This window comes from Lontra canadensis, unplaced genomic scaffold, assembly GCF_010015895.1.
Source record: "Lontra canadensis isolate GAN:19392208 unplaced genomic scaffold, GSC_riverotter_1.0 scaffold38, whole genome shotgun sequence".
Lineage (NCBI taxonomy): Eukaryota > Metazoa > Chordata > Mammalia > Carnivora > Mustelidae > Lontra > Lontra canadensis.
The window spans coordinates 9,638,686-9,658,688 of NW_022631032.1; the positions used below are offsets into that span (position 1 = coordinate 9,638,686).

Here is a 20,003-nt window from a genome sequence, read left to right on the forward strand (position 1 = left end):
GAGGCAGAGGCAAAGGGAGAGGGAGAAGCAGACTCTCCACTGAGCAGGGAGCACAATGCAGTCTGATCCCAGGACCCTGGGATCATGACCTGAGCCAAAGGCAGACACTTAACCGACTGAGCCACCCAGGCACCCCTACATTTTAGCGATTTTAAATAATGCTGCTATAAACATAAATGTGAAAATATCGCTTTGAGACCCTGCTTTCAATTTGGGGGAATATATCCCTGAAAGTGGGATTGCTGGGTCATATGGTAACTGCCATACAGTTTTCCACAGCACCTGTAATATTTTACATTTCCACCAACAACACACAAAGCTTCCAATTTCTTCACTTCCTCATCAACACTTGTTATTTTTTGCATTTCAGGTTGCATGAGGTTTGTCTGGGGCGGAACAAAGCACAGTTGTCCTAGACCAACAAACACAGACTCCTCAATTTTGAACTTCCTCATATTTAAGGGAAGTATCCAGCCACCCCACTTGTGGTTAAGTGTTCACTGGCCAAGCTAAGATACCAACTCCTGAATGGGGAGTTTCATGGATGTGTGAAAATAAGGTGGGACAGTGTTTCCCCCAGCTTCTGGAGATCAGTCCCCAGAGAAACTTGAAAACAGAACTCTGGAGAAAAGTGGGGCAGGAAGGGACTCCTGAGCTGCTGAGGACACAGTTATTTCCTCAGGGTGACCACAGACTAGCAGGTCCTTTGAACAAATTTCCTTATTCCCTTCCCCTCCAAGGATAAGAATTCCTCTGCCCTAGCTACAGAATAGAGGTCTGCTGTACCCATCTAGGGGATGATACTAAGCAGAAAATAAAGTCAGCCTTTAGGGATGCCTGGGTGGCTCAGTTGGTTGGACGGCTGCCTTCGGCTCAGGTAATGATCCTGGAGTCCCGGGATCGAGTCCCGCATCAGGCTCCCAGCTCCCCGGGGAGTCTGCTTCCCTCTCTGACCTTCTCCTTGCTCATGCTCTCTCTCACTGTCTCTCTCTCAAATAAATAAATAAAATCTTAAAAAAAAAAAAATAAAGTCAGCCTTTAGAAAATGAAAATTTTATTTTTAAAGAATGCTGCACTGGGCATCTGGAGCCCAGAACCCTGGGTTTCACTTCTGGTGCTTTGGCTCAGAGGCTTTGTGATGTTCAACAAGCTTCCTTCAGGAATTTCCTTTTTTGGGGGATGCAACTAACTCATTTTTGTGACAATGACTATCATGGTTCTCTGAACACCTATTCTGGTTCAACTGTACTTTGTTTTTGTTTTGTTTTGTTTTGTTTTTATCATCTTTACAGAACAGTGAAAAATCCACCTTGATGAGAAGTCTTTGCATAACTTTGTGGTTCTTTGCACCACATCAGGCCGGGCAAAAACGTGACTGTATGTGATTCCCACTCAGGGAAGTGTATAGAAATGAAATGACTCTTGATACGGTAGTGAGACTACTGGATGGGAGGAAAGGTGTACAAGGCACCAGAGTTTTTTTTTTAAGTTAGCTCAACATAAGGGGGTGCCTATCTGGCTCAGTTGGTAGAATATGCAACTGTTAATCTTAGGTTGTGAGTTCTAGCCCCACATTAAGCATAGAAACTTAAAAAAATTAGTACAACATTATTATATTTCCTGTTCAATGGGAATATTTATTTTTTATTTTTTTCTTAAGACCTTTTTAATATATCATTTTTTAAAAAAGTTTTATTTATTTAAATAATCTCTACATACAATATGGGGCTGGAACTCACAAACTAGAGATCAAGAATTGCATGCTCTCTGACTGACCCAGCCAGGTGCCCCCTATTCAATAGTAGTACTTAAACACAAATTCAAAATTGTATACAGTGCATTCTTATAAGTAATTTACTCAAGGGGCACATGGCTGGTTCAGTCTGTGGAGCATACTACTCTTGGTCTCAAGGTTGTGAGTTTGAGCCCCATGTTAGGTGAAGAGATTACTTTATTTTTTTTTAAAGATTTTATTTATTTATTTGACATAGAGAGAGAGAGATCACAAGTAGGCAGAGAAGCAGGCAGAGAGGGGTAAGCAGGCTCCCTGCTAAGCAGAGAGCCTGATATGGGGCTCGATCCCAGGACCCTGAGATCATGACCTGAGCTGAAGGCAGAGGCTTAACAGACTAAGCCACCCAGTGTGCCCCAAGAAATTACTTTAAAACAAATCTTAGGGGTGCCTGGGTAGCTCAGTCGGTTAAGCATCTGCCTTCATTCGGCTCAGGTCATGATCTCAGGGTCCTGAGATTCAGCCCTGCATCAGGCTCCCTGATCAGTGGGGAGACTGCTTCTCCCTCTCCCTCTGCCCTTCCCCCACTGCTTGTGCTGGCTCTCTTTCTCTCTCAAATAAATAAATATAATCTTAAAAAAATAATAAAATAATTTTTTAAAATCTTAAAAATAAACAAGCAAAGTTTTTATCAGAGAGTAAAATCTGAAAGACCCTCCCACCTATTCTCCACCTACAATAATTTTTTTCCTTTTTTTTTTTTTTTTAAAGATTTTATTTCTGTATTTGAGAGAGAGAGATAGCAAGCAGAGGAGGAGAGAAGTGGGTTTCCCACTGAGCAGGGAGCCCAACATCTGGCTGGATTCTGGGACACTGGGATCATGAGCGGAGCCGAAGGCAGATGCTTAACTGACTGAGCCACCCAGGTGCTCCTCCACCTACAATGATTTGTTATAGGCCAGGTTCCCCAGGGAACAGACTGAGACAAATTCGTGTGCAGGTGGTTTACGAGAAGTATGCTCAGAAACAATGTCTGGAAGGGATGAGAAAAGCAATAATAGGCAATATCTTAGGGAACTCTGAAGCTAAAATTATCCTTCTGAACTGTCCCAAATTGGGTCAAAGGAACATGTGTTTCTACCGCAAAATAACCAGTCATTGGATGCATTTTGTCCCCAGGAAAGGACTTAAACTTGTCAAAGCACCTACAGGCAGCTGAGGGTAATGCTTCTAAAGGCACTCTGCGTTCACTGTAGTCAGGCCACGTTCCTGACAACTGTCCAAAGTGCCTTGTCCTAAAAAAAACAAAACAAAACAAAAAAAAAACATGTGGATAACACCCCACAGTATCCACTACACCCCTACACTCCTATTCCCTTCTCCAGAAACAAAAACCATGACATGTCTGTATCCCTCCAGATCTGTTTTTAAACTCATATACATATATATTTTCATACACAAGTGTATGTGTATAGATGTTTTCTTTTTTTACTTCAAGTGATTCACAAGATATGCATTATTCTATTGTGATATCCATTTGTGTTGGAGATCTTTCCATTCCAGTACAAATAACTCTCTTTTTTGTTAACAAGTACATAATATTCCATATTGCAGATGTCAATTTCATCAAATGCTTTTTTTTTTTCATCTACTGGAGTGTCATATAGTAATCCTCAAGCTTACTAATTCTCAAGATGTTTGAAGTAAATATGCATAAGCACAGCAAAGAACATTTTATTTATTCTTTTTTTTTTTAATAAAGTCTGTGTCCAACGTGGGCTCAAACTCGCAACCTCAAGATCAAGAGTTGTGTACTCTACCAACTGAGCCAGTCAGACATCCCTCACCAAAGGACATTTTCAAAAATGATCAGTAATGAAGGAAAAAATAATAAAAAATAAAAACAAGTGGCGTCTGGGTGGCTCAATCATTAGGCATCTGCATTCAGCTCAGGTCATGAGTCCAGCATCCTGGGATGGAGCCCCGCATCAGGCTCCCTGCTCAGCAGGAAGCCTGCTTCTCCCTCTCCCACTCCTCCTGCTTGTATTCCCTCTCTTGCTGTCTCTCTCTCTCTGTCAAATAAATAAATTTTAAAAAATAATAAAACTAAAAAAATAAAAAGAGAAACAAAAAAATAAAAAATAAAAAAATAAATGATTAGTAATGAGGAGAGTTGCCATACCAGAAAGCAAGTCATAGTAAAAGGCAATAGTAATTGACACAATATGGTATCATTGCAGGGATACAAACAGATAAATAAAATGAATAGAAAATCCAACAACAGACTTCGCATTTATATAAAAATATATTCAGTTTATGATAAAGGTGCAATGTAAGGAATTGGGCAACTTGATATTTAGAAATTAAGTTATATTCTACCTCACACCTTATACAGATAAAAATTCTAGACAGACTTAAAATTGTAATATAAGGGACACCTGGGTGGCTCAGTCAGTTAAGCATCTGCCTTCTACTCAGGTCATGATTCCAAGGTCCTGATATCAAGCCCTGGGGTCAAAATCATTGCTCAGCAGAGAGCCTGCTTCACCCTCTCCCACTGCCTATGGTTCCCTCTGCTTGTGCTCTCTCTCTGTCAAATAATTAAATAAAATATTTAAAATAAAATTTAAAAAATGAAACTCTTCATCTCATTATTACAATATTAAAAAAATTGTAATATAAAAAAGCCCATAAAACTATTAGAGGAAAATATGAAAATATTACCATAAACTCAGTTTATTAATGGAAACTTTTCCTAAGCATGAAATGAAACCAAGAAACCATGAAGGAAAAATGTGAGTTTATATTGCATAAATTCAAAAACTTCTATGGAAATAAATACTCACACGATACAAAAAACAGTATTATATGACAAGTGATAAATTAAAAAAATATATTTGAGGTGAGTACAATTGGGACACCTGGGTAGCTCAGTCAGTTAAGCGTTAGACTCTCGATTTCATGATTGGACTCTTGATTTCAGCACAGGTCATGATCTCAGGGTCATGAGATCCAGCTGGGTCAGCTCTGAGCTGGGTATAAGAGCCTGCCACAAACACAGTGTCCTCCCCTCCTGCCCTCCCCTCCCGTCCTGGCTCAAACACACTCTCTCTAAAAAGAAAAACAAAAAAAAGGAAGTGCATATAATCATCCAAATCACTAATACACAGGATATATAATAAAGAAGAGACAGTGACAAATCATAAAAAAAGATATAATTTATAGAAGAGATATAAACATCCAATACGGATATAAAAAGTTACTCATCCTTACTAGAAATCACAAAAATGTGAATTAAAACAACGTAATACAGAGGTGGGGAGAGAGAATCATCAAGAATTTAAATATCATGGGGCACCTGGGTGGCTCAGTGGGTTAAAGCCTCTGCCTTTGGCTCAGGTCATGATCTCAGGGTCCTGGGATTAAGCCCCACATTGGGTTCTCTGCTCAGCAGGGAGCCTGCTTCTCCCTCTCTCTCTGCCTGCATCTCTGCCTACCTGTGATCTCTGTCTGTCAAATAAATAAATAAAATCTTAAAAAAAAAAAAAGAATTTAAATATCAGGGGTGACTGGCTGGCTCAGTCAGAAGAGCATTGACTCTTGATCTTGGAGTTGTGAGTTCCAGGCCCACAATGGGCATAGAGATTACTTAAAAATAAACAAATAAACTTGAAAAAAAAAATACACATGTATACGGGGAAATGCATGCAAGAATCTTGAATGCAGTTTAGTTTGTAATTGCAAAAGATTTGAAATGATCTAAGTATCCATTAATGAGAACATTTAGTCAAATATAATACATTCATGCTACAAAATATTGAATAATTTTTATCAATGTATTTTAAAATACTTTATTTATTTATTTGAGAGAGAGAGAAGAAGTGCATGCCTGAGAGAGAGAGAGTGAGAGAGAGAGAGAGAGACCTCATGAGCGGGGGGTCCAGGGGAGAGGGAGAGGGAGAGGAGGGCGGAAACAGACTTCCTGCTGAGCAGAGAGCCAGACGGGACTCCATCCCAGGACCCTGGGATCATGACCTGAGCTGAAGGCAGACACTTAACCAAATGAGCCACCAAGGTGCCCTATTTTTTAAAGATTTATTTATTTGATGGGGGAGGGTCAGAACGGGGGGAGAGAGAAGAATCTCAAGCAGATGCCCCACTGAGCACCAAGCCTATTGGTCAGTCTCACAACCCTGAGATCATGACCTCAGCCCAAACCAAACATTGGACATTTGGTCGACTGAGCCCCCCAGGAACACCTAAACAGCACTTTAGAAGAATGAGAGAACTGGCACTGAAAAGTCTCCTCAATACATGCACAGGATTGATGTAGTTTTGGGGTGTTGCTGGGATTTAGAGCCCACAGCCAAGAAAGAATTCTTGAGACATCTTCAGTGCAAAAAAGGTGGTTTTATTAAAGCATGGGGACAGGACCTGTGTGCAGAAAGAGCTGCACTGGGGTCATGAGGTGTGACCAAGCGTATACTTTCAAGTTGGGAAGGCGTTCGGGATAGCACAAGCCTCCAAGGTATTTTGGACCATGATGGGGCTAGCTATTGTTAGGAAAAGGTCATTTATTACTGTTTAGTAAAAACTCAGTCATGAGAATATTCAGATGTATATCGGTGGGTTATACACTTAAGGATAATTGCCAACATATATGTTGAGGGGTAGAGATAAAGGAAGTTTCCAAAGGAATTTTTATACATTAAAGTAGACTTACAGGATCCTGAGGGTTGGGCTAAGATTGCCTTTTGCCCCCAGCAAAGTGTTAACATCGAGGCAGCTGGGGTTTCTAGAGGAATGTCACTCTGCCTGTTTCAAGGACCCATCAGTGAGCTATAGGTAAAAAGGAAATTTAATTTTTCTTTTGCCTTTGTTTCCCACATCAATATTAAGAAAAAAAACCTGATCATATATTTAAATATACATATCCTTATTTGAACATATGTATGCATACATGCATACACATATAATAAATACAATAAACTCTTATCAGTGGCTATAAATGTGGGAGGGCACTGGAACTGATCCTTGGGTAAAGTGGCACTTCTGCTTCTCATATGTATTGTTCTGTGTGATTTGAAAACATAACAGTGAGCCTACATTATTTTTGTGATTTAAAACACAATTTCAAAAAGGGAAAGGTGATACTGACTGGCAGGATAGTACAAAAGAATGTAAAAAGAACGACTGTCATCCCATCATTTAAAAAAAAATTATTTTTAAATTTTTTGAAGTAAACTCTATCCCCAACGTGGGGCTCAAACTCAAAATTCCGAGATCAAGAGCCCCATGCTCTATGGACTGGGCCAGCCAGGTGCCCCTGTAATCCCATCATTAAGAGAAAACTCGTCAAATCTCTTTTTAAGACTTTTTAAAAAATTTTTTTAAGATCTTATTTACGTATTTGTCAGAGAGAGAGATCACAAGCAGGGGGAGCAGCGGGCAGAGGCAGAGGGAGGAGCAGGCTCCCAGCTAAGCAAGGAGCTCAATGTAGGACTTGATTCCAGGACCCTGGGATCATGACCTGAGCCAAAGGCAGAAGCTTAAGGACTGAGCCATCCAGATGCCCCATCAACATTTTAATATAAATCTTTTCAGCTCCTTTTATTTGTATAACTGATTTTTTAACCTTGTCGAGATACAGACTGAACGGTATTGAAATTCTATGTATCTTTCTTTCTTCACTTTAAGTTTTCCTAGAAGTTATCTAGTGTGGAGTTCTCCTTCTTCCATTAAAGTTATTCTGCTTCTTGGGGCACCTGGGCGGCTCAGTGGGTTAAAGCCTCTGCCTTCGGCTCAGGTCATGATCTCAGGGTCCTGGGATCGAGCCCCACATGGGGTTCTAGGCTCAGCAGGGAGCCAGCTTCCTCCTCTCTCTGCCTGCTTCTCTGCCTACTTGTGATCTCTGTCAAATAAATAAATAAAATCTTTAAAAAAAAAAAAAAGTTATTCTGCTTCTGGGTGAAAGTCAAAGCTACTTACTTGCTCAGGAAGGACTCTTCCCTGCTGATCACCAAGCCAGAAACTCCAGATCCTAGCTCCAAGGCACAGGAATGACTTAGCCACTACCATCTGGTTCAGTGAGCTTTAGACTACTTCAGGGTCACCTGGAAAGCTAAAGGTACATCGAGGTGCACAGGTGAGGGCTGGGGGATCAGACTAGGAGGCTCAACAGACTAGGAGGCTGAGGAGTCCCTGAGTACAGGGGACTAGGTCATCGGAAAGAACTACTCAAACACAATTAAGGAAGTATAGCCAAGGTGAGGCTCCCACAGACTGAACTTTGCTCCCTTCAGCTGGGTTGCAGGGCAGCACAAATTGGAAAGAGGGAGTTTCTGCTAAGGTGCTTTTTGCAGTGGGGAGATCTTACTCTTGAGCCTAGTTCAAAGGGGAGAATGATTACCTAAACATCAAGAGTAAATCCACACTTGTGGTTTACAAACGACCTCTGAACAAGGCTCCTTTGGACTTAAACAATGACCAGCAGGAACAGGCCAAGCATGGGAGTGGGTCTTAGAGAGAAAACTGCTCACGGCATCCTTTGGGCCCCAGCTGTACCTGCAAAGAACTTTGGTGAGCAGAACCAGCATGTGGGGGACCTGGTCCTAGCATTATGGGGGATGGGAGGGGGGCCACCACTTGCATCAGCATCTGAATGTAATCCATTTGTAACCCTGCACAGTATGGAGTAAGAATCTATGGGTAAGTTTATAATCAGAGGAAATAAACATTTAGTATCCAAGAGTCAGGAAAGAGGCAAAAGAACTGATTACAGAATGGAAATAAATAAAGAAAAGAAAATGGCTAGGTTTCAGGCCCCTTTGTCCTGACTCCAGTCCTGGTGCTTTATTTACTTACTACTCCCCAGTTGACTCCAACGCTTGCCCACTCTTGGCTGCCTGTGAAAGAAACCCAACTAAACTAGCTTAGACAACCACAGGAAGAGCCTCACAGGCAAGTGCAACTCACACTGGCTCTCTCTCTTCCTCTTCTCTCTCTTGTCTGTACATCTCTCTGCATGTCAACTTCACTCTCCCACAGACAAGTTCCTACAAGTGAATTCAAGAATAGCTGTTAGCAGTTTCCAGACCACATCTCCCAATTACCCCACCCAAGAACTTCACTCTTTCTCTTCGTGCCAATTCAAATATCCTGGTGCAGAATGGGGGGCTTGGGGGTGGTGGGGAGAGGCAGCCAGTGCCTTTGATTATCCGGAAGAAATGGGAAGATGCGAGCAGGCAATTAAACAATTAAATGTCCTCCACATGGAAATCTAATTTTCACTGGCCTCTGTTCTTCCTTGTCATAATTGCATCATTGTTTCCACAAACTCAGTAAAGATATGGATTAAACAGGAGGTTAGTGAGCTCAACTGTACCTTTTATATACATTAACAGCATCATTATTTTCATTTCCAGGTTTATTCTATTGGTTAGCTTTTATGCCTATTAGTTCTTTTTTTTTTTTTAAGATTTTATTTATTTATTTGACAGAGAGAGAGATCAGAAGTAGGCAGAGAGGCAGGCAGAGAGAGGGGGGGAAGCAGGCTCTCTGCTGAACAGAGAGCCCAATGCGGGGCTCAACCCCAGGACCCTGAGACCATGACCTGAGCTGAAGACAGAGGCTTAACCCATTGAGCCACCCAGGCACCCTATGCTTATTAGTTCTTTTGTTGTTGTTGTTGTTGTTGTTGTTGTTTTAAGATTTTATTTATTTATTTTACAGACAGCGATCACAAGCAGGCAGAGAGGCAGGCAGAGAGAGAGAGAGAGAGAGAGAGGAGGAAGCAGGCTCCCCGCTGAGCAGAGAGCCTGATGCAGGACTGGATCCCAGGCTCCTGGGATCATGACCTGAGCCGAAGGCAGAGGCTTTAACCCACTGAGCCACCCAGTCACCCCTGCCTATTAGTTCTTGATGGACTGTGACACATGGAAATTTGAGTATGCTGATAACCACCAGATATTTTGGTACATTTTTTTCTTCTTACATGGATTCATCTATTTCTGTAATGTTAACAAGAGTAATTCTGAAGACTTAAATATAATATTTCAGAATTGATTAAGCATTGTGTACCCCACTAGATAGATTCAAATCAATGTTTGCTTGCAAAAGAATTTGCTAGAGCCCTAGATTTGCACTGTTTTTCTCACTTAGCATAGTACAAAAAAAAAAAAAGAGGGGAATCCAAACTGGAGTAGAGGGCCCTGCCATATCACACACCCTGTGACCTTGAGCAGGTCCTTTAGTCATTTATGTTTCTGAGTCATTCTCTCTGAAATGGATAACATTTCCTATATAGCAGGGATATTAGGAGAAGTAGAGATAACAGACGCCTAGCACAAGTTATGGGAGGCTTAATAAACGGTGCTTATTGATTTTGGCCAATCCCATAGCCTGCAGATGCCCTGAGAAATCCTTATCCCAGGTTGGGAGGAGTCAGCCTTGCTCCTCTACATATTTGCCTGACCAAATTACATAGAAAGAAATCACCGGTTTACAGGGATCTTTCTTCTCTGAGCCCCAATTGCCCTACATAGCTCATGGTCCATTTGATCTACCTATTACTCTGCCATGGGACATATCTGACACAGTTAACTCGGACCATAAGCTCCCACATTGTTCACATGTTTCACCATCGGTTGCCAAACTGACCTCATTTCCTGCCAAGCTAACTTCATTTCCGTTTTTGATAGGGTTACTAAACTGGATGGGTTCCGAGAATACTGCTTACACAGTATATCTGGATTCTGCAAAGGGGATGATAAGGTCCCGTGGTATCTCTGTGGCCAGGATGGCCAAAAAAAGTAATAGGGTAGACAGCAGAAGTCGTAACTGCTAGGAAGCACATTCACTCATTCACACAGCAAATAGCTACTGAGGGCCGGTGTGGAGCACTGAATAAGATTCTATGGACAGAAGCTAACAAAAGAGACAAGACTTTCAGAGCTTCCCTTCTAGTGGTAGGGAAAGAGACAATGAACACACAAATCATCTGGAAATTTATTTTATATATATATATGTGTGTGTGTGTGTGTGTGTGTGTGTGTGTATAATTTATTTATTTATTTGACAGAGAGAGAGACACAGTGAAAGAGGAAACACAAGCTGGGGAAGTTGGAGAGGGAGAAGCAGGCTTCTTGCTGATCAGGGAGCCCTATGTGGGGCTCAATCCCAGGACCCTGAGATCACGACCCGAGCTAAAGTCAGACACTTAACAACTGAGCCTCCCAGGTGCCCCTCATCTGGAAATTTCTAAAGCTGATAAGTGTTACCAAGAGAATAGCATGACTTGGGGCAGAAGAGGGGTGCTCCTTTACCTATAGTAGTTTAGGGATCTAAAGACTGAGGAGGGGGCACCTGGGTGGCTCAGTAGGTTAAAGCCTCTGCCTTTGGCTCAGGTCATGATCCCAGGGTCCTAGGATCAAGCCCCGAATCTTATCGGGCTCTCTGTTCTGCAGGGAGCCTGCTTCCCCCCTCTCCTTTCTCTGCCTGCCTCTCAGCCTACTTGTGATCTCTGTCTGTCAAATAAATAAATAAATCTTTTTTTTTTTTTAATTTTTTAAATAAAAAAATAAAGACTGAGGAGCAGGGGTGCCTGGTTGTCTCAGTCAGTTGGGTATGAAGCTCCTGATTTGGGGGTTGTAAGTTCAAGACCCATTGTGGATATAAAGCTTACTTAAAAAAAAAAAAAAAAAAAAGACGAAAGAAGAGCCAGCTGCGGGAACTTCTGCAGCTAAAGCCCTCCAGGCAGAGGGAACAGCAGATGAAGAGCCCCTTGTAGAGAATATGTTTGGTATATTTAAGGTCTGGGAAAGAAAAGCAAGGCCTGGAAGCTCAAATGAAGTGAGAAAGGCACAGATGAGGGAGGGGAGACCCACTTGTGAAAAGTCTCTCGGATGATGTTCCCCAGGGGAGTTTCATATGACCCCAGCTATTTATTGATCCTGTCAGTCCTCCACTTGGCAGAAGCAGGACCTGGAGCAACCTGATTCCCTCCCTACCACCATCACCTTGGATTATAAAAAGTTCCATCTACTTACCTGTGTTCTGTGCACGTATTATAATTTCTTTTGCGTTCCATGATTTGGAAAGTCGGGCAAAGCTAATGTAAGTTTTTGTAACTCACGTTAAACACTTTACATTTTAACCCCTGTATAGTCTCAAGGGACAAAATTAGAACCATTGCCTAAAAAATACACAGAAAGACATGTACTTCAAAGTAAGGAGGAGGGGGGCTCCTGGGTGGCTCAGTGGGTTAAAGCCTCTGCCTTCGGCTCGGGTCATGATTCCAGGGTCCTGGGATCGAGCCCCACGTCGGGCTCTCTGCTCAGCGGGGAGCCTGCTTCCTCCTCTCTCTCTGCCTGCCTCTCTGCCTACTTGTGATCTCTGTCTGTCAAATAAATAAAATCTTTAAAAAAATAAATAAATAAAATAAGGAGGAAGGACGCCTAGGTTGGCTCAGTGGGTTAAGCAGCTGCCTTCGGCTCAGGTCATGATCTCAGGGTCCTGGGATTGAGTCCCGGATCAGGCTCCTTGCTCAGTGAGGAGCCTGCTTCTCTCTCTGCCTCTGCCTGCTTATGTTCTCTCTCTCTCTCTGACAAATAAATAAAATCTTTTAAAAAACAAAACAAAACCAAGGAGTAACTTTAAAAATTAGCAGAACCATCCAATGAGGGAATAAGCTGCCTCAAAAAACAGTCTGCTAGGAAGAAGAAAATATACATATTCATCACATCATCTAATTACCCTTTTTTTGGTAGTGGTGAAAACCGTTGAGATCTAGCAAATTTCAAGTATACAATACATTATTATGAACTCTGCTCACTGTGGTATACATTAGGTCTCCAGAACTTATCTTATAGCTGAAAATTTGTACCCTTTGACCAACATCACCCCATTTCTCCCACTCTCAGCCCCTAGTAATCACCACTCTTAAAAAAAAAAAAAAAATTTAAGGGCGTCTGGGTGTCCCAGTCATTTAAGTGTCTGCCTTCAGCTCAGGTCATAATCCCAGGGTCATGGGATCATGACCTCATCCTTTAATACTCAGCAGGGAGCCTGCTTCTCCCTCTTCCTCTGCCTGCCCCTCCCCTTGCTTGTGCTCTCTCTCTCAGTCAAATAAATAAATAAAACATTTCTAAAAGTAGATAAATTTTTTTTAATTTTTAAAAGATTTTATTTATGTTTTTTTAAAGATTTATTTATTTTAGAGAGAGAGCACAAACCAGTGGGAGGGGCAGAGGCAGAGGGAGAAACTCAAGCAGACTCTACCCCTGAGTGTGCAGTCTGATGCAGGGCTGGATCTCAAGACCCTGAAATCATGACCCTAGCTGAAACTACAACCTGGGGCTGGAACCCACAACCCTGAGATCAAGAGTTGCTGGCTCTACCAACTGAACCAGCCAAGTGTTCTTCACCACTCTTATCTCTGTTAACTATGCACTCCACTCACAGATTCCATATATAGGTAAGATCATGTAGTATTTGTCTTCTATGTTAAATTAAGCTTATTAAAATATATATACATTACAGAGACACCTGGGTGGCTCAGCTAGGTGTCCAACTCTTGATCTCAGTTCAGGTCTTGATCTTAGGGTCTTGCGTTCAAACCCTGTGTTGGGCTCCATGCTGGGCATGGAGCCTACTTTATACACACACACACACATATTTTATATGTACACACATTTATTATTTTTTAAAAACAATTTGTGTTTTTAAAAGATTTCTATTTATTTATTTGACAGAGATCACAAGTAGGCAGAGCAGCAGTCAGAGATAGAGAGGGGGAAGCAGGCTCCTGGCTGAGCAGAGAGCCCGTCTCAGGGCTCCATCCCAGGACTCTGAGATCATGACCTGAGCAGAAGGCAGAGGATCACCCCACTGAGCCACCCAGGAGCCCTGGCAAATGCTTTTTTTAAAAAGTCACTAATATCCAGGGCGCCTGGGTGGCTCAGTCAGTTAAGCATCCAACTCTTGATTTCAGCTCAGGTCATGATCTCAGGGTCCTGGGATGGAGCCCAGCATCCGGGTCTCTGTTCAGCACAGAGTCTGCTTGTCTCCCTCCCTCTGCTCCACTTCCCCTCTCCCCTGCTTGTGGGTGTACATGCACCCGCTCTCTCCCTAAAATAAATAAATTAAATCTTTTTAAAATAAATAAATAAAATAAAAAGTTATTAATATCCTGGAAACTGCATGGGGAAAAAGTACTCTCATAATTGAAGAAAGGAATGCAAATTAATACAGCTTTTACTGAATTTTACTGAATTTTAGATGTTATCTAATTTTTTAAGATGTTATCTAATGTAAAAAATAGATTACAATTGAAAGAATGGGCTAAAAATACTTATACATGTGTTAGTACACATATAGGAAATAGCCATCCTCAGCACCCTGGAACAGTCCTTATCAGATGGTGGGAAGATGGGAGATTTCAGGTGAAGTTTAGCTTCTTACTTTTGTACTCTGCCATATTGTTTCAATGGGTTACATTAAGCACATATTACTTTTCTAATTTAAAAACACATTAATTGGGCACTTGGGTGGCTCAGTGGGTTGAAGCCTCTGCCTTCAGCTCAGGTCATGATCCCGGGGTCCTGGGATCGAGCCCCACATCGGGCTCTCTGCTCCGCGGGGAGCCTGCTTCCTCCTCTCTCTCTGCTGCCTCTCTGCCTACTTGTGATCTTTGTCAAATAAACAAATAAAATCTTTAAAAAAAAACACATTAATAATAATAATTATAAAGAAAAATAAAATAAAAGCAAATTAATAGTAGGTTCTTCCCTAGAGAAGTGTTGGTACAAAGCCAAAAAGACTATTTGTAGTGAACTTTGTAGGGAGAGTTCCACCTTGATAGGGAATTTCGGACTGGATGCCAGCCTTCAATAGAAAACATTCCTTAGTTCTATGATCTATAACTCTGGCTGGACTTTCCAGTTGGATTATAAACTCCTAAAGGACAGGGAGTCTGAATTTTGCTTTAAAAAAAAAAATGCCCCTCATCCTTTAAAAGCACAAAAGTACATACACTTGCCAAAAAAGAATGCAGGGGGAAGCCTGGGTGGCTCAGTGGGTTAAGCCTCTGCCTTCAGCTCAGGTCATGATCTCAGAGTCCTGGGATCAAGTCCCGCATCGGGCTTCCCCCCTACCCTTCTCTCTTTCTGCCTGCTTCTCTGCCTACTTGTGATCTCTCTCTGTCCATGAATAAATAAAAATCTTAAAAAAAAAAAAAAGAATGCAGGGACATCTGTTTTTTTTCACAGCTGATATAGTGCAGAATCAGTGTCCAGAGCTGTAGGTCACATACTGTTGTTCTAACTTTTCCTATCATAAAGAGAAATGTAATACCATTTTCCCAGTAAAGAAGGTTCAGTCAGCACATTTTGGTTTTGGAGTGGCAAAACAAGAGTTTACTTGTTCAAAGTTAATGGACCAAGAAGAGTTGATCAGTACATTGCCAGGATCTCAAGTTACACACCACCACCAACTACAGGTCTAGGACCTTCCCCTGGGTACCCACTTAGGTCTCTAATTAGTTATCATTGATCCTTCTGGCATAAACCTTGACCTTAATAAATGTGTGCTGAATGAATGAATGAAGGCAATAACAAATAAATACATGCTCAAATGAATAGGCAAATTATTGGATAAACAGATGCATAAATACATTAACAAATGAATGAGTGAAACATTTTCTCATAGGGCAAACAGACATACTACGGGTCAGGGACACTGATCCTGCCCTTACTGATTGACTTAGAAAGTAGAAATGGGGGTGCCTATATGGCTCAGTCAGGTAAGTGTCCAACTCTTGATTCTAGCTCAGGTGGAGATCTCAGGGTCATCGGATAGAGCCCCCCGCCATGCTGAGCTCCACACTCAGCAAGTAGTCTGCTTGTCCCTCTCCCTCTGCTCCTCCCCCTGCTTGTTCATTCTCTCTAAAATAAATAAATAAAACCTAAAAAAAAAAAAAAGAAAAGAAAAAAGGAAGGAGAAACAGAGAGGGGGAGAATTACAGGGGGTACCTGAGTGGCTCAGTCAGTTAAGCATCTGCCTTAGGCTCAGGTCGTGACCCATGATCACAGGTCATGGCTCAGGTCATGATGGAGTCCCACATTGGCTCCTGGCTCATCAGGGAGTCTGCTTCTCCCTCTCCTTGGTGCTCCCCCTGCTTGTGCTCTCTCTCTTTCTGTCAAATAAATAAAATTCTAAAAGAAAGAAAGAAAGATGGAAGGAAGGAAAGGAAGGAAGGAAGGAAAAAGAAAGGAAAGAAAGAGATGGGAAGGGAAGGAGGGAGGAAGGGAGAAAGAGAGAGAGGAAGGAAGGAAGGAAGGAAGGAAAGGGAAGAGAAGAGAAGGAAAGAAAAAAGGAAAGGAAAGGAAAGGAAAGGAAAGGAAAGGAAAGGAAAGGAAAGGAAAGAAGAGAAGAGGAAAGAAAAAGAAAGAAAAGAAATGGACACAAGAGCCCAAGACCGGGGCTCTTCTTGCCGAATGTTGCCCCACCTCCTGGTCAGTGCCCAAGAGTGTGCCCAACCAAGCAGAGCACAGAGCACAAGGTCAGAACCACACATACACAGATGGGCCCCTGCCAAGGAAGCTTTTATCCCTCTTCAGAGCCAAGATACAGCCACTACTCAAAGAAATACTGACCTAAGTTCCCTAATTAAAAATATTTGGTTTCCTCATATTTGGCCCTTTATGATTCCAGGTATTTGATTCCCTTTTTTTTTTTCCATAACAGGAAACATGTATATGTCAAGAGTGTGATCCTACCCATGTTTGTGTATGTATGTGCCACTTAATATCTCTCCCCCCACACACACATACCTCAGTGCAACAGAAAATAGCAATTACAGCTCAAAAGCTAAAGTGCAAAAGATTGAAGTGGTCAAGATAAAAGACTATAGGAGTGCTTGGCTGACTCAGTCAGTAAAGCATGCAACTCTTGATCTGGGGTCAAGAATTCAAGACTCATGTTGGGTGTAGACCTTACTGTAAAAAAAGGTGGTGGGGGGGGGTGCCTGGGTGGCCTCTGACTCTTGATTTCAGATCAGATCATGATCTTCGGGTCCTCGGATTGAGTCCCATGTTGAGCTCTCTGCTCAGTGGGGAGTCTGCTTCTCCTTCTATATCTGTGCTTTCTCCATCTCTCTCAAATAAATAAACAAAATCTTTTTAAAAATAATAATAAAAAATAAAAGTAAATTAAAAAATAAAATTTAAAGGAGTTTCCTTTTGTTTGTTTAGGCTATTTTTCTTAAATGTTGTTTTTTTTGTGTGTTTTATTTATTTTTTTAAAAAGATTTTATTTATTTGACAGACAGAGATCACAAGTAGGCAGAGAGAGAGAGGAGGAAGCAGGCTCCCCACGGAGCAGAGAGCCCAATGTGGGGCTCCATCCCAGGACCCGGAGATCGTGACCTGCCCTGAAGGCAGAAGCTTTAACCCACTGAGCCACCCAGGTGCCTGTTTTATTTATTTGAGAGAGAGAGAGTGCCCAAGCAGGGGGAGCACCAGGCAGAGGGAGAGGGTGAAGCAGATTCCCCGCTGAGCAGACAGCCTGATGCAGGGCTGCATCTCAGGACCCTGGGATGATTGCCTGAGCCACCCAGGCATCCCTGTTTAAGCTGTTTTTTAATTTTTTTAATTTTTAATTTTTAATTTTTTTTTAAAGATTTTATTTATTTATTTGACAGAGAGCGAGATCACAAGTAGGCAGAGAGGCAGGCAGAGAGAGAGGAAGGGAAGCAGACTCCCCGCTGAGCAGACAGCCCGATGCGGGGCTCGATCCCAGGACCCCAGGACCATGACCTGAGCCAAAGGCAGAGGCTTTAACCCACTGAGCCACCCAGGCGCCCCTAAGCTGTTTTTTTTTTTTTAAGTAACGTCTACCACCACTGTGGGGCTCAAACTCATGACCCCGAGATTAAAAAATTAGATGCTCGGGGTGCCTGGGTGGCTCAGCGGGTTAAGCCTCTGCCTTGGGCTCATGTCATGATCTCAGGGTCATTGGATCAAGCCCTGCTATCGGGCTCTCTGCTCAGCAGGGAGCCTACTTCTCCCTCCCTCCGTCCCCCACCTGCCTACTTGTGATCTCTCTCTCTCTCTCTGTCAAATAAATAAATAAAATCTTTAAAAAAAAAAGTAATGTGCTTGTGCACATACACAATTACTTTATATACAATAAAGGAATGGGAAAGGGGGAAATGTGAGAATAGAAAAAAACTATACTGTATTAATCAGGATGTGATGGAGCCAAATTTTGGTTTTCTTATTGAGAATGTCTTCTTAGTCTGGAGGAACAGAGTTCTGCTGTAAAGTAGCAGGTTCCCCCCACCCTTTTTTTTTTTTTTTTTTTTAAGATTTAATTTTTAACTAATCTCTACACCCAACATAGGGTTGGGGCTCAAACTCACAAACCTGCGATCAAGAGTCATGTGCTCTACTGACTGAGCCAGCCAGGGCCCCTCAGGTTCCCTTGGTAGTACACACCCTCCCATCTGCTGCTGGAACAAATCTATTGTGTCTTCATCCCCCATTTCCAAATGAGCCGGTGTGTCTGTTTCATTGATTGGCTGCCCATCAAATCAGAATCTAATCTGCCTCATTGACAAACGCTGCGGTTCACAATAAGCTTTCATGAGTTTAGTAAGAGGTGTATACCTCTTAATCCTACACTGCGCCCAGAACCATCCTTCCCACCACCTTCAAATTAGTATGATCCTTCTCAGCCTTGCCTCCTTCCTTGGACCTGTGGTTGGCCATAAAGAGTGCCAGAGTCTCCTCAGAGCCTGGTTCACAAAGGAGGTATCAGGTCTGCACTGAAGGAGCTCACAAGTGGCACCAAGAGGGGCAGAAGGAGGAGTCTGCAACCTTGGAGGAGGGAGAGCTTAATGATTTATTTATAACAGTGAAAATTAAAACAAACCACACAAAAAAATAATGATTAGACACATTTTGGCATAGTCCTCTGATTGACTATTGTATAGTCATTACAAATGTAATCATGATAATTATAACAACTTGGAAAATAGATACACTGTTAAGGGGGAAAGCAAAATGTAAAATGTAGATGTGGTACGTTGTTACAATTATGGCCCCAAGGAACCACAATGGATGTATCCAGATTTTATGAAGTCCCCTCCACATAGACTCTGGGTTTGACCATGTGACTTTTTTGGAAATGGGACATTAGCAAATGACGAGTCAGATTGCAGCTTGAAAACCATTTACACAGAGGGGTCTTAACCTTTCTCTCTTACTGCTTTTGGAACACTACTGCCCAGGTATCATGCTGGAAATATACCACCCAAGTCCATAGCCAGCTCCCAACATATGGGCATATTATAGCCAGCCCCAGGGGAACCACCAGAAGACTGCAATGGCATAAATGACCCCAGTTAACACTAAGAAGAAAGGCCCAGGGGCGCCTGAGTGGCTCAGTGGTTAAGCATCTGCCTTAGGCTTCTTAGGTCATGATCTCTGGCTCCCTGCTCAGTGGGGAGCCTGCTTCTCCACCTCCCTCTGCCTGCTGCCCCCTACTTGTGCTCACTCTCTCTCTGTCGAATAAACTCTTAAAGAAGAAGAAGAAGGAGGAGGAGGAGGAGGAAGTGGAAGAGGAGGAGGAGGAGGAAGCTCAGCTAATTCCTACCCAACTTGACGACTCACAGAATTGCAAGCAAGTAAAAGCACTAAATTTTGGGCAGTTTGATATAATTTCTACTTTGTTAAAATAAGTGTGCATATGTAGAAGGAAAGTAACAATGCTGTTTACATAGAAAAGACCTCACAGCAATCCTGTAACAAAAGAAACTCAGGTGAGGAAATCTGTTGACTCTGTGTAACTTGACCTGAGGCCACCTACCAGCCGAGACCAACATATTCTAGAGAAAAAGTTATTTAAACAATAACCACAAAAATAAGCACACAAAGGAGTACAGACATTGTGTTTAGAGTGATGAAAAATTTTTGGAAATAGGGCTAGTTGGACAACATTGTGGTTTTAATTAGTGTCATTGCATTTATGTATTTTTAAATGGTTAATGGGAGCCTGGCTGGCTCAGTTCATAGACCACATGACATTTGATCTCCAGTTGTGAGTCTGAGCCCCAACCCTACACTGGGTGTCAAGACTATTTAAAAATAAAATCTTTAGGGGAAAAAAAAGTTAGGATGGCAAATTTCATGATGTATATATCTTTCCACAAAACCATCAAATCAAAGTCACTCTATCACAAACTTCCTCCCCAAAATGGGGCTCTGTCTCTAAC

General features: G+C 42.1%; 1 long non-coding RNA gene and 1 pseudogene across 1 annotated transcript in view; both read right to left on the reverse strand.

The window, feature by feature from the left end:
• Positions 1-7,811, reverse strand: part of LOC116874790 — a 22,035-nt gene extending 14,224 nt beyond the window's left edge. The window contains exon 1 of the long non-coding RNA XR_004384063.1: positions 7,721-7,811. This is a non-coding gene — a long non-coding RNA (uncharacterized LOC116874790). The remainder of the gene's footprint in view (positions 1-7,720) is intronic.
• Positions 7,812-16,590: 8,779 nt separating this feature from the next.
• Positions 16,591-18,498, reverse strand: LOC116874587 (annotated as a pseudogene).
• Between the last annotated feature and the right edge of the window lie 1,505 nt (positions 18,499-20,003).